Source organism: Mustela erminea, chromosome 7 (assembly GCF_009829155.1).
Source record: "Mustela erminea isolate mMusErm1 chromosome 7, mMusErm1.Pri, whole genome shotgun sequence".
Classification (NCBI taxonomy): domain Eukaryota; kingdom Metazoa; phylum Chordata; class Mammalia; order Carnivora; family Mustelidae; genus Mustela; species Mustela erminea.
In genome coordinates, this window is record NC_045620.1 from 102,555,185 (window position 1) to 102,569,438 (window position 14,254).

Consider the following 14,254-nt stretch of genomic DNA (forward strand, 5'->3'; position numbering starts at 1 on the left):
GCACTACTGGGTATTTACCCCAAAGATTCAAATGTAGTGATCTGAAGGGGCACGTGCTCCCAAATGTTTATAGCAACATGTCCACAATAGCCAAACTATGGAAAGTGCCCAGATGTCCATCAACAGATGAATGGATAAAGAAGATGTCATGTATATACATACATACATACACAATGAATATTATTCGGTCATCAAAAAAATGAAATCTTGCCATTTGCAACCATGTGGCTGGAACTAGAGGGTATTATGCTAAGCAAAATAAGCCAGTTAGAGAAAGACAAGTACCATAATATTTCACTCGTATGTGGAATTTAAGAAACAAAACAGATGAACATAGGGGAAGGAAGGGAAAATAAAATAAGATGAAAACCGAGAGGGTGACAAACTGTAAGAGATACTGAACTGTAGGAAGCAAACTGAGGGTTGCTGGAAGGGGGGATGGGGTAACTGGGTGATGGGCATTAAGGAGGGCACATGTTGTGATGAGCAGTGGGTGTTCTATGCAACTGATGAATCACTAAATTGTACCTCTGAAACTAATTAAAAACAAAACAAAACAAAACACCCAGACCTTGCCCTTGTGAAGGAGGAAGGGCTGCTCCTACAGCCCAGCCAGAGGCCAGAGTCTCCCTCAAATTCTCCTTGTTTCCATGAGCAAGTGTGAGGCTGAGCATACACAAGGCAGACAGCCCTGGTGTATAGTGTAAGCTTTTTTCCCTCCTTAACTGAAGTGAAATTCGCATAACATAAGGTTAACCATTTTAAAGGGTACCATCCAGTGGTCTTTAGTACATTCACATTGTCATGCAACCAGCACCTACTTCTATCTAGCTCGAAAACATTTTTGTCTCCCCAAAAGAAATCTCTGTACCCATTATGTAGTCATGTGATACTTCCCCCCTCCCCAAATCTTCACCTAATCTCTAAGGATTTACCTATTCAGACATCTCATATAAATGGAATCATACAATATGTGGCCTTTGGTGTCTGGCTTCCTTCACTTAGCATAATGTTTTTGAGGTTCATCCATGCTTTGACATGTATCAGTACTTCATTAACTTTCTATAGTTGTAGTATTCTGCTGTATGTATACAAGATGATTTGTTTATAGAGTCACCTATTACTGGACATTTGGGTTATTTGTACTTTGGGCTGTTGTGAATAAGACTGCTATAAACATTCTTGTACAAATACACATTTGAGTACTTGTTTTCAATTCTCTCAGGTATATACGTAGGGGTGTAATTGCTCTGTTGTATGGTATTCCTATGTTTAACTTTTTGAGGAACTGTCCAACTGTTTTCCATGGAGCTGCTCCATTTTACATCTCTACCAATAGTGGATGAGGGCTCTAATTTCCCACATCCTCACTGACACTTGTTACTTTTTTTATTTTTTAATATATCCCTCTTAGTGGCTGTGATGTGATATCTCATTGTGGTTTTAATTTGCGTTTCCCAAATGATTAACATTAGACATCTTTTCATGTGTTTATTGGCCATTTGTATCTCTTCTTTGTGTGGCTATTCAAATTCTTTACTCATTTAAAAAATTGAGTTGCCTTTTTTGTTATTGAGTTATAAAAGCTCTTTATATATTTTAGATACTAGATCCTTCTCTGATATACGATTTGCAAATATTTTCTCTTGTACTGTTGGTTGTCTTTTCCCTTTTAATGTCCTTTAGTGCACAAAACTTTTAAATTTTGATGAAGTTCCATTTAGGTATTTTTTCTTTTGCTGTTCATGCTTTTGGGGTCATATCTCAGCATCCATTGCCAAATCCTAGGTCATACATATTTACTTTGATGTGTCCTTCTAAGAGTTTTATAATTTTAGCTTTTGTATTTCTATTGCTGATCCACTTTGAGTTTGTTTTCGTATGGTGTGAGGTAGGGATCCAACTTCATTTGCCAGCAGAACACTGTTTTGATCGCTGATGGGATGGTTAATTTTATGTCACCATGGTTAGGCCACAGATGCCCTGGTTTCTGATTAAACTTTATTTCTGGGTGTGTCTGTAACGTTCTTTCTGGAAGAGATTAACATTTGAATTGTTGTACTGAGTAAAGTCAATGCTTTTCCCAATATGGGTGAGTATCCTCCAATTCACTGAGGGCCTGAATAAAACAAAAAGGTGGAGGAAAGTTATATTTGCCCTCCCTCTGCCTATCTGCCTGAGCTGGGACACCTGTCTTCTCTTGCCCTCCACACTCCTGGTTCTCTGACCTTTGAACTTGGACTGGAATTTATATCAGTGGCCCTTAGGCCCTTAGGTCTTCAAACAACACTGTCTGCTCTCCTGGGTATCCAACTTGCAGACAGCATTTCACAGGACTTCTCAGTCTCCATAATTCCATAAGCCAAAACCTTATAATACAGTGTGTGTATATATATATATACACACATATATATGTGTGTATATATTTATCAGGTATCATATATATATATATATATATATATATATATATATATATATATAATCTCCTATTGATTCTATCTCTGTGGAGATAGTACATGTAACTTTCTAATAAATTTTAAAATCAGGAAGTGTGAAAAAAATTGGGAAGTGTGAGTTATTCAACTTCTTTCTTCTTTTTAAATGTTTTTTATGGGTACCATAGTCAGTTAAACGGATGCCTTTGGCTCAGGTCATGATCCTAGGGTCCTGGGATCCAGTCCTGCATAGGGCTCCCTTCTCAGGGGGTAATCTGCTTCTCCCCCTGCCCCTCCCTACTGCTCTGATCTCTCTCGCTCTCAAACTAAATAAAATCTTTAAAAAAAAATGTTGCTTTAACTATTTAGGGCCCCTTATATTTTCGTATGAATTGGAGAATCATCTTCTCCATTTCTGCAAAAAAGCCCATTGGAATTTTGATGGGATTGCATTTAACTTGTAGATTGCTTGGGATAGTTTTGTCATCTTAACAATATTAAGTTTTACAATCCATGAACACAAGATGTCTTTCCATTTATTTGAATCTTCTTTAGTTTCCTTCAGCAGCATTTTTTAGTTTGCAATATAATATAGTTTGCAGTACAATATAATATAGTTTGCAGTATAATCTTTGACCTTCTTGGTTAAATTTATTCTTTGGTATTTTTGGAGAGGTTTCTATTATAAATGAAATTTTAAAAAATTTTCCTTTTTAGATTGTTCACTGCTGGGGTATAGAAACACAGCTGATTTTTGTGTGTTGTGTTTGTACCCTACAACTTCGCTGATTTTATTAGCTCTAGCAGTTTTGTGGGTTTTTTGTAGATTGAGATTTTTCTATATATAGGATCATGCCATGTGAGAGTAGAGATAGTTTTATTTTTTTCTTTCCAATATGAATGCATTTAATTCTTTTTCTTTAATTGTTCTGGTAAAACTAGCAATATGTTATTGAGTAAGAGTGATGAGAGTAGGTATCTGTACCTCTTTGCTGATCTTAGAGAAGTTTTTAGTCTTCTATCATTGAACATGATGTTAGCTATGACTTTTCAAAAGTGTATTTTATCATGGTGAGGAAGTCCCATCTACTGTCAGTTTTCTGAGTATTTTTTACCATGAAAGGGTATTGGATTTCATCAAATGCCTTTTCTGCTTCGACTGAGGTTTTTTTCATTTTGTTCTATTAATACACTATATTGATTGATTTTCTTATGTCGAACCAACCTTGCATTCCTGGAGGGGGGTTCTCACTCCTTGCACTTATTGGAGACTTTCTTCTTGCAGGGCATATAGGGGGAAAGAGAACAAAGTGAGTAACCTCCTTTTGTCATTTCTTGTGTCTGTGCATTACTTAAAGTAACATTTGGAAACAAAGGTGGATGGAAAGAACAGTGGGTCAGGTCACAGAGCATCTTGATTAGAATAATTTCTTGGTTCTTCCAGCCTCCAGGCCTTGATTTCCTCATCTGATAAGTGGGGTTAAGATACCAGCCTTTTCCTGCATAACTGGGTTGTCATCAAGGACAAAGGAAATCAGGGCTCTGATTTTTAAACTGTCAGTTGAACTTCCAGAAGCTAAGTTAGGCTGTCTCTGAGTGAGTAGGAACCTCTGGAAGGGGGCATGTTTTGTAAATTTATGGGAGCCTATGTTGATTGTCTCAACACGTAGGTGAGGCGAAACAGCTACTGACATTTTGTAGGTGGAATTAGGGATGCCAGATGTTCAACAACTGTGGGGTGGTACCAGTCAGCAGACAACGAATACTCCCACAACCTTCAAGATTCTCAAATTCTTTCCAGGCCTACATCAAGGTGAGTTACCTGCTCATCATGACTCAAGCCCAGAAATGAGCTCCATTTTATACATCAAAAAAGCCTTCTTTTCTTTCAGTCTTTGTATCTTATTTGTATTTCATTCTCCGCTTTATCCTTAGTACCTGGAACAATAACTGGAATTTAATATTTGTTAACTGAATGTATACGTAAATGCCTATTTTCCTGTTGAGTTGTTTATATTTTCTTATTAATTGGTAGATACTTTTGTTCTATTAGGGCTCTATTAGTTGGGGCTCAATCAGAACACAAACCATTCTAGTAATTTAAAGAAAGAAAATTAAATAAAAACAAAATTAAACTAATAAAATGTTGTTAACTACTAAAACTAGTACAAGGAGAGTCTGAAACAGGGATTGACAAACTTTTTCTGTAAAAGGCCAGGTAGTAAATATCTTAGGCTTTGTGGAATATTTATGTATAACAATACAGAATACAAATCTCCACGACTTTTGTATTGATAAAATTTAAAATATAATAGTAGGGGCGCCTGGGTGGCTCAGTCAGTAAAGCAACTGACTCTGGATTTTGGCTCAGGTCATGATCTCAGGATTGTGAGATAGAGCCCTGAGTAAGGTTCTGGGTTTGGGGTGGAGTCTGCTTAAGATTTTCTCCCTCAGCCCCTCGCCCATTTGCACTTGCACTCACACTCTTTCTCAAATAAATAAATAAAATCTCCAAAAAATAATAAAAATATAATACTATAACCTTTGGAATAAAGTTCTTTAATGAGGAGAATGGGATCCATTCTATTCTAAGAATAGATCCATTAAGAACTATTCTTAGATGGGGGGCAGTACAAAAACAGGCAGGGGGCTGGCTTTGGACTGCAGACTGTAGTTTGCCTACCCTTGACCCTTGAGGGAGGTGAACATGGAAGAAAGAGAGAAACCTGGAAGAGGGTCTCCCCACATGACTGAGATCTGGACCGCTGCGGAGAGAATATGGAACGCACAGATCACTCAGGTCACCAGGGACAAAAAAAAAAAAAAAAAAAAAATCGTCACATGGTGTGGACTGCAGCTACGTCCCACATACAAAGGCAAGGACTTGCTGCTAGGGGAAACCAGCAACCTCAGGAAAAGGAAGAAAAGTCCCTCCTGCTCCCAGTTTATAATGTCCCTCTAGCGCCCTCTACTGGCAGAGAATAACACCAAGGCAGCGCGCAAAGGAGACCAGTTTCGATTGTCCAGTTTCACAAAGACTGGCAAAGAAGCTGTTTGGAGATAAGAAGCAATAATTTGATAACTGACACAGGAGATATTAATACAGAGTGTTGCAAATATTTTTTGGCAGTGTGTTGCTTTCCTGTTAAAAATATTTATTTAAAAGGTATTAATCTTGGGGTACCTGGCTGGCTCAGTGGGTAGAGAGAGCAACCCTGAGATCAAGGGATGTGAGTTCAAGGCAGGGTGTAGAGATTACTTAAAAATTTTAAAAATCTTTTTTTTTTTTTTAAAGGTAGTGGATACTACCTAATTCAAAATAGAAAAAAATGAACACTTTGAAAAGCCTGCGACCTCTGTCCCCCACCTACTTGGTTTTTGCCCCCAGAGCCAACAGTTCAGTGTATCTTCCTGGAGGTTCTATGCCTATATACAATACTTATCTTTTAATTTATTCTTAAAAAATTTACAAAAAGATGTTCTGTTATACAGATTTTAAATGTTTCTGCAATTACACTTATTATTTTTTCACCTTTATGGATTCTGAATAATGCATCTCATTCAAGAAGGCCATTCACACTCCAAAACTAATTTTCCTATATTTTCTCCTAATAGTTTTATACTTTAGCTTTTACACTGACATCATTAAGCCATCTATATTTTATATTCGAATATAAATCTGAGGTGGGGGTCAAGTTTTATTTTCTTCCAAATGGTGGTCACAGAATTGCTTCAGCCTTTCCAACATATCCAAATCATTTACTATCAGGGGCCCCAAATCCCCACCATCAGTAACAACTGCCGAGGATGGCTTCATCCCACAAGTCCCTCTCCTGCATGCTTTCTTTGCCAGGTTGCGTCTTCTCTCTCTGGGACCCTCTTCCCTCCTTTGTGGTATCTTGGTGGCTCTTCTTTCTGTGTTTGGGCTTTTCTGCGCTGATTGGCTGCACCTTGGCCTTTTCCTTGTTCTCTTTATGGGAATCTCCATCCTCACGATGCTTCGTCTTCCCCTCTCCCTGCTCCTCCTTGTCGCATTCTCCTCTTCCCTCCTCCCTGAACCTTCTGCCCTGGCCTTGATCGTGATCGCCAGCCTGATGAGCTCTGGTGGGATCCTCCTCCCAGAGGTGGCTGGTATCTTTCTTGCATTGTGCAGTATGGAGGTCAGGGGTCTTTCCTTGCACGGGTGGGCTTGGAAGCCACAGATTCTTGGAGAAATGGTCCTAATGTTTTCTGACAGTGGTTTAGAGATTCCAGTCTTTGCCTGGAGTGATGAAGTTTGACCTCGGGGGTAACTGATTTTCTTCTGTTCTCTGCCTTGGGTGGGAACTGGAGAATGTGTGGGTCCTCGTGAAGGAGGGTCCCTGCTCCAGCATTAGAGGTCTGGGTGCAGTGTGGCCTCTGTCTTTGTACTCAGAATCTTCTGTCACCTTTCTAAAGCATACCTCTGGTTGTAATCCTCTGGCTTTCTGCTTTCTAACATAATCCTCAAGTTCATGTTGAAAAGAGTCATAAATCTTAGAATTTTCTATTATGTTGACTATGGATGAATCTCTGCTAGGGAAGATGGAGGAAGAAATTTCTGTTAAATGTGTCATTTTGCTACAGATGTGTTCTTTGTCATTGAAGAGATAGGCTCTCATACTGAGCGGTGTGAAGCAGGCCCTGCCTAGAAAGGTCTCAGGTGCTGGCAGAAAATGTCTGTATCGTGAGATCCATTTTACCTTTGAAAGGCCCCTGGAATTTACCCCCTGCCTTCCATCCTTGCTGCTCCCTCCCCTGTCTGAGCCCCGGCTTCTCTCACTGTGCTGCTACAGGTGCTACAACTCAGCCTTCGTGCTCGCTTTAACACACCCTTGAGTCACGTTCCGGGAAGCAGCCAGAAGAATTGTGTACTTTTTTCAGAGTCAGTCTTCCTTCCTTCCTTTCTCTCTCTCTCTCTCCCCGTCTCTCTTTCTCTCTCTCTTTCTTTCTGTCAGTCTGATTCTTCTTCCTACAGCCAAACCCCTTGTGTTCCCTATTGTTTTAAAATAGTCCTTATTAAGTCCCTGAGGCCACCCCCAGCTGGCCTGGACCTATCCTCAGTCTCCAAGTACCAGCCACAACTGCGGTCCCCCATTTTTTCCAGCCCCTCTGTAACAGCCATGCTCCCTCAGGCCCTGAAACCTCTGCTCAGGCCCTTCCTGAGTCCTTACCTCAGCTGCTACTTTTCTCCACAGTCTGCTAGCTTGTCATGGCCCTGCCTGCTTCTGTGCCTCCTCTCTGCTTTGTTTTTCCTTCTGGCTTTGTTTTCTTAGTTGGGGTGCTATCTGTTAAGACAAACTGTTAAGACAGGCTGCTGCAGAGCAAACAGGTACACCCTGACCTCAGGGCCTTTGCCCTTCTCTGTCTGAAGCCTACAAAGCCCTTTATCTATTTAATCAGGAATGTCAGCTCTCAGAGTTTCAATGGACACCCTCAACCTCTGGGACAACCCCTAGGCCCCTTCCCTACTCTGTTTTTCTCCAGGGCACTTTCTAAGACCTGACGCAGTGCTTTGAGATAATTGTGAAAATGCTGATTCTGAACCACTGGTCTGGGACTCTGCATTTCTACCAAACTCCCAGGTGATGCTGATGCTGCTCGTACCCAGGCTCCATGTTGAGCAGCAAGCATCTAAGTAGAATTTAACTTGGGAATCTGGTCTATCTCCAACCCTGGAATAGAAGTTCCTTACCATATCAAAATGTGTTTGACATGAAATCAAGGCTTAATGCATACTGATGAGTATGAATCCGTGAGTGACGAGAGGCCCTGACCTCTCCTGACACTTCAGGTTCAGTGTGCGGGCCCACTAGGAAGCCCAGATCCAGGAAGTCCCCCCCCCCACCTCTTCAGGTTCACACCTCAGCCACCGTCCCCCACAACGAGCGCTCCAAATGCCACCACACAGAGCAGCAGACAAACGTGTTTGGTTCGCCTCTTACTAGGAACATACTAGTTTACTGAGAGAAATTTCCACAAACAGATGCAACCTTCATCTCCTCAAGTTCGTAAGTCCTTGAGGTGGTGTAAGGAGAAGTCCTGTGGGCCCACAGGGAACAGAGGCCACTGGGCTAGAATCTCAAGAGGAAGTGAGGAGCCTAGTGGAAAGTGCGTTTCACTCTGAGCTCCAGGAGAAGAATCCCAGCTTCCTCCTTGCTCAGAGGTCTCAGCAGCCAGAGGAGCCAGGAAATAGCAGGCCTCACCCTTTCCTTTGTCTTGGTTTTTGGGTTTTAGACCTCCTCATCCTATAGACCCAGGCTATCAGGAGAAACAAATCCTTTCAAGTTTTCAAGGTGATTCAGGAACACCTAAGCCAATCTTATCACCTTGGAATGCACTGTCTCCCAACATTCTCTCAACGTTCTCGTATCTTGTTTGAAGTTTATTGTGAGAAAAATTTTAAATAAAATCCACCACCCTTAAATTGTAAAGTGTAGCACACATGCAGAAATAAAAAGCACAATGATTCATCACAAAGGAAATGCCCACCAACGCACATTCAGGTCAGTAAAGAGACACTGCCCACAGTCCAGAAGTCCGTCTAGTTCCCCTCCACATGTTAACTGTGGGGCACTAACTTGACCTCTGTGGTAATCTTGTCCTTCTGTATAGCTTATCACTTAAGACATCTCGAAATAAGGTAGTTTAGTTTTTTACTATTATTTTATTTATTTTTTAAAAAGTTTTATTTGAGAGAGAGTGAACATGGGGGTGGGTGGGTAGAGGGAAGGGGAGAAGCAGGCTCTCCGCTGAGTGGGGAGCCTGACACAGGGCTCAGTCTCAGGACCCCAGGACCCCAGGATCACGACCCGAGCTGAAAGCAGATGCTTAGTGGACTGAGCCACCCAGGCGCCCCTTGTTTTTTTTGTCTGAATTTTACATAGGTGGAATCATGCACAATGTACTTCTTTTGTTCAGCATACTTTTGAATTTCACCACAATGTGTTCTTTTTCATGGTTGTATGGTTTTGCATTCTGTTGAACTACATAATCACAGATCATGTTTCCATTCAAGGACTTACACATGTTTCTATTCTAGTCTAAGAGCAAAATCTCTGGGTGACATGGCATTGCTTATTCGGCATTATCAAACACAGTAACACCAAATATTTTTTGAAAGAGGATTTTGAAATCCTCCCGCAGAAGTGTTTGATTGCTTCTCATTCTTTCTAATGCTTAGAATGATCAGACCTTAAGTTCTGTATCTCATTTTAATAGTTAAAGTAAAATTCAGAGTAACCAAAACCAAAACAAACCAAAACCAAACACGGGCATTTCTTAGTTTCCAAGGATACCGAGTACCTTTTGTAATACCCACTGGCTTTTTGGATGTTTCTCTCTTGTGAAGTTCTGGCGGAGGTCTCCTGAACATTTTCCTGCTGCCTTTATTGCATTTTCCCTATATTCTGCCAATGAGCCCTTTGCTGGTTCTACAGGTGTGAGATCTCCCACTCTTTGTCTTGAATTTTCATTCTCCTTGTGGCATCTTTTGATGGACAGCTAATGATAACGGGTGAAATTTCATGTGCTTGGCTCTATTCTCCCCATTTGGAGGGGGGACCTTTGAGACCACCCAGTCCAATGCCCTCTTTTTCTGTCCAGAAACAGCCCATTACCCCCTTTCCTATTAGACCAAGACTATGACCTCACTGTGCCCTCACGTTCTCTGCATATTCTCACATACAGAGAAGGTGTACTCCCTCCTTCCCTTCAAGGTCTATGGTAGACCTGTTTTCCGCACTCTTGGCCCCTCCAGGAAGCCCCTAGATCCCTCCAGGAAGCCCCTAGATCCTGTGAAGTCCGGCCAGTACCCATCTGTCAGGTACCCCCACCCAACACACTTCCTCCTAATTCTATCCCAGCTCCCTAAATGGCAGCGTTCAAACCTCAAACCTGGGAGGAGACAGGGCTGGGCTCCAGTGTAACCTTGGACAAATTACTTTGAATGATTCTCAGTCTCAGCTTTCTTCCATGTGAAATGGTGGGAGCAATGGCAGTTCCTTCTTTGATAGCTTTGGGGATGAGATGGATACATACCTATGTCACATGTGCCCAGGCAGCATCCATTGTTATTAGGGGCTCTGGTCTCCAGGCAATCCAAGACACACTGGGATATCCGTACTGCCTGTGAGGGTTGTCCTTTTCTTTGGTTTGTTTCCTGTCCATTGGAGGTCCATACTTTATGGTCCTGGAGGAGCCTCCCAAGATGCTGAGTGCCCTTGGCAGCCATCGTTTCCAGGGCAGATAGCATGGGGGTGGGGGGCAGGGCAAGGACTAGAGTGCAGCCCTTCTCCTCCATGATTAGTGCACCCTCATATCATGGCCTCTGCTGCCCCATCCTTCCAGTTCTTTCACATGCTTTCCTCTGGCATTCTAGGTATGAGGACTGCTTACAAAGTACTAGATCAGTGTGCTCCAGCCTGAGGACTGCCCTCATGCCAGTCTGTGGAGGTTGTTTTTAATTATGTTGAATGTTTACGTTGTGCCAAGCACTTTATCTCCTCTTATTTAATCTTCACAATAGCCCTGCTTGGGTACTTCTCTTATCTCCAGATTAAGAAACTCACCTAAAATCATGAAGTGTGTAAGTTAGCTTTTGCTGCCTCACAAACCACCCAACAACTTACGATTTAAAACAGCAAGCATTTATTTTTCACCATTTTGTAAGCTGGCCGGCCTGGCTCAGTGGGGGTTGGAAGGCCAAGGAACCTGGTATTTGGGGAAGAGGAAGAGTTAGTTCAAGGTCAACTGGGTGACGGAAACATGGCCACAAGTCTCTTATGATTCAGCAGGGCCTGTACAAGGTTGCTGAGTAACAGAAGTAGCATGAAGGCAAGCAGGGGCACTTTCCAAATCTAGCTTGCGTCATATTTGCTGTTCTCCCATTGGCCAAACCAAGTCCCATGACCAAGCCCAGCAGTATGGGAAGGGACTACCTCAGGGGTGGCATGGGGGGGGGCGGAATTATTGCTGTCATTGGCCCGACAAGGAATGTACAATACATAGCTTATAAGTGTCCAACTGGAGTTCAAAACCAAGTTCGTTAGATCTGAAAGTTCAAAACTGTCTTGGGAGTTATTGCCCAGGGTCTGAGAATCCAGAATACTTCATGCATTGCCTAAACAAGTCAACAGACTTTTGCATGCACACCTGTAACTGTTTTGCAAATGTATATACATAGTGCCATTAATAGACAAAAAATACACCTCAGTAAACATAGAAGCGTTTGTTCTGCTTCATTGCTTGTTTTCTTGTTTAGAGATTCCAAATATATTTGATTTACTTTTTATCACCTTCTTGCAAGTCTTTTGTATTATTTTCGTTACTTTTTTTTTTGGCATTATGTTCATTATTCTCCTTTTTACACTTTATTTCCTTTTTCTATGTTGTCTCTACTCTCCTGTATTTTTATTTCCTAAATGCTTTTATTTCCCTGTTGCTATTTTTTTCCTGTGTCTGTCAGGGTCATTGTTTTGTAATCACATCTAGCTGAAATTTGATGCTCCATGAATATTTCTGACTGAAAAAATAGAATTGCTTTTTTTTTTCTTTTTGCTGCATTACATTTTGTTTTCCCTGCAATTAATAATTATTTTTCTTTTTCAGTTGTGTAATTGTCTGGCCATTTTATTCCAGAGCTATTTTTCTAGTTGACGTGCTTTTCTCAAAGCTTTCATTACTATCTTATTTCAGCTCTTTCTGAAGTGTTAGGGCAGAGTTTTAATCTGTTTTGTGTCTGCCTTTTTTCAGTGTCCTCCTGTCAAAATAGTTCATAGTTCATTTTTCTCTTACAATATTTTATGTGTGCAAGATCACATTTTCCTCCTCTTTTCCAAAATTTAAATGAAATGTGTTAACCCTGACCAGTGGAAGGACATTTCTAAGGACAAGGGAATGGCCTGGAGTACCTTTCTCAGCTTCACAGCTCAGGGCTCCCTCTTTGTTATTGTGAAGGGTGTCAAACATGGTTACTTCTCGCCTCTCAGGGCTAAGCCTGCTGCAGAAAATTCTGCTCTATTCCCTATTGGCCTCTGGGTCTTGCCTGTCAAAAATACAAGATGTTGTATTTTGCTGTTATAGTCATTTCTGGGTTTTGCTTCCTCTGGGACCTTTTCTTGCTCCCTATTTGAGCCTTCTCTTCTTACTCCTAGTGTTACTTCCCTGCTTGATTTGGTTACTCAGCCTAGCAGGTTTTTTGTTTTGTTTTGAGGCAAGGTTTTGTCCTTCTGAAGGGAATGGTTGCTGGGATCTTGCTGAAATCTTCAGGGTGTAGAGGACCGTAACAGTAGTTGATTGCCTGGTGCTTCTGTTTCAGTTTTGCACTCACCAACTCAGAACCTGTGATGAGTTCTTCCAGTCTTGCAGTTCTTTTTAGACTTTTCCGGTTTAGTGCAAGGATAAATGATGGTTTGGGACAGGGCGATGTCAAGGAAGATGCAGAGAACTGGACAATAGGAGAGAGAATTCGATGATATAACCAGGAGGAATTACTGATAGGGTTGACGTAGGAGAGAAAGGGTTGAACACCTAATTCGGTGTTGTTAGTCACAGAGCTGGGGAAACTGGGTGGGGAGGAGGCGGGGAGGAATGACTGGTGATGAGGGAAGCAAGTACTCCTTTCCATTTCTAAGTGGAAATATCAACAAATGCAGTTGGATAGGAGTCTAGAACTCACAGAGATCTAGTCTAGAAATAGAAATTTAGAGGTCATCAACTGTCTTAGACACTTTGAGCTGCTGTAACAAATGACCAGACGCCAGGTGGCTGAGCTAGCTGTCTGGCCTCTTCTTACAAAGGCATTAATCCCATTCATGAAGGCTCAATCTTCATGACCTAATTACCTCCTAAAGACACCATCTCCATATACCATGACACTGGGGATTAGATTCCAACATATGAATTTGAAGGGTGGGGAACATGTAATCAACAACATACAGGTAAGTTTAAAGCCATGGGCCTGGGTAAGATCACTTAGGATGTGTGATTGCAGAGTAGTAGGCTAGCTCTGGTCCCCGATGCACCATATGTGATGATGCACTTAGAGGTAGGTGGGGGAGGAGGAGCCAGGAAAGGAGCCCATGGGAAGGAGGAGCTCTAGAGGTAAAGAAAATCGGGAGAATGTGGTGCTATGAAGGCTGGGGGAAGAGCATTTCAAAGAGAGATTGATCAACCAGATGGGAGGGCTGAGAGGCTGAGCTGAATACAAATAAAAAATATCCATTGGATTTGACAACATGGAGGCCATTGGAGACCTTGACAAGAACAGCTTCAGAGAAGCAGTAGGGACAGAAAATTAGGTGGAATAGGAGAAAGAGAGAAGGAGAGGTGACCAAGTATGTGGACAGCAGGTGTAGACAAGGTTTGATGTGAAAGGGAAAAGAGGTAGCTGCAAGAGGATATGGCAGTGAAAGGAGTTGTTTTTTATTCTTTGTAGAGGGGAAACAGAAACCTGTCTGCATACTAATGGAATAATCCAGACCTGGAGAAGGTGAGAGGGTATAGGATCCATTGCATGAGGAGAGACTCGTTTTTAGTAAGAGCAGGGACACCTTCATTGTAATAGGAGGGAAGACCAAGAACCAAATTCTTGAGGGAAGTTCATAAATCTGGTGGTATGGCAATGAGTTAAGGCCCCTTCTGAAGGCTTCTATTTTCTCACTGGAGTGTGAGTTGAAGTCAGGAGCTGAGAAAGGAGGCCTATGGGAGGTGTGAGGAAGGGAAAGGTTTGAGGAGAGAGAATATAAAAGCGGTACCTTGGAGTGGGAAACTTACTAAGGAAACTTGATGGATTGGAGGTT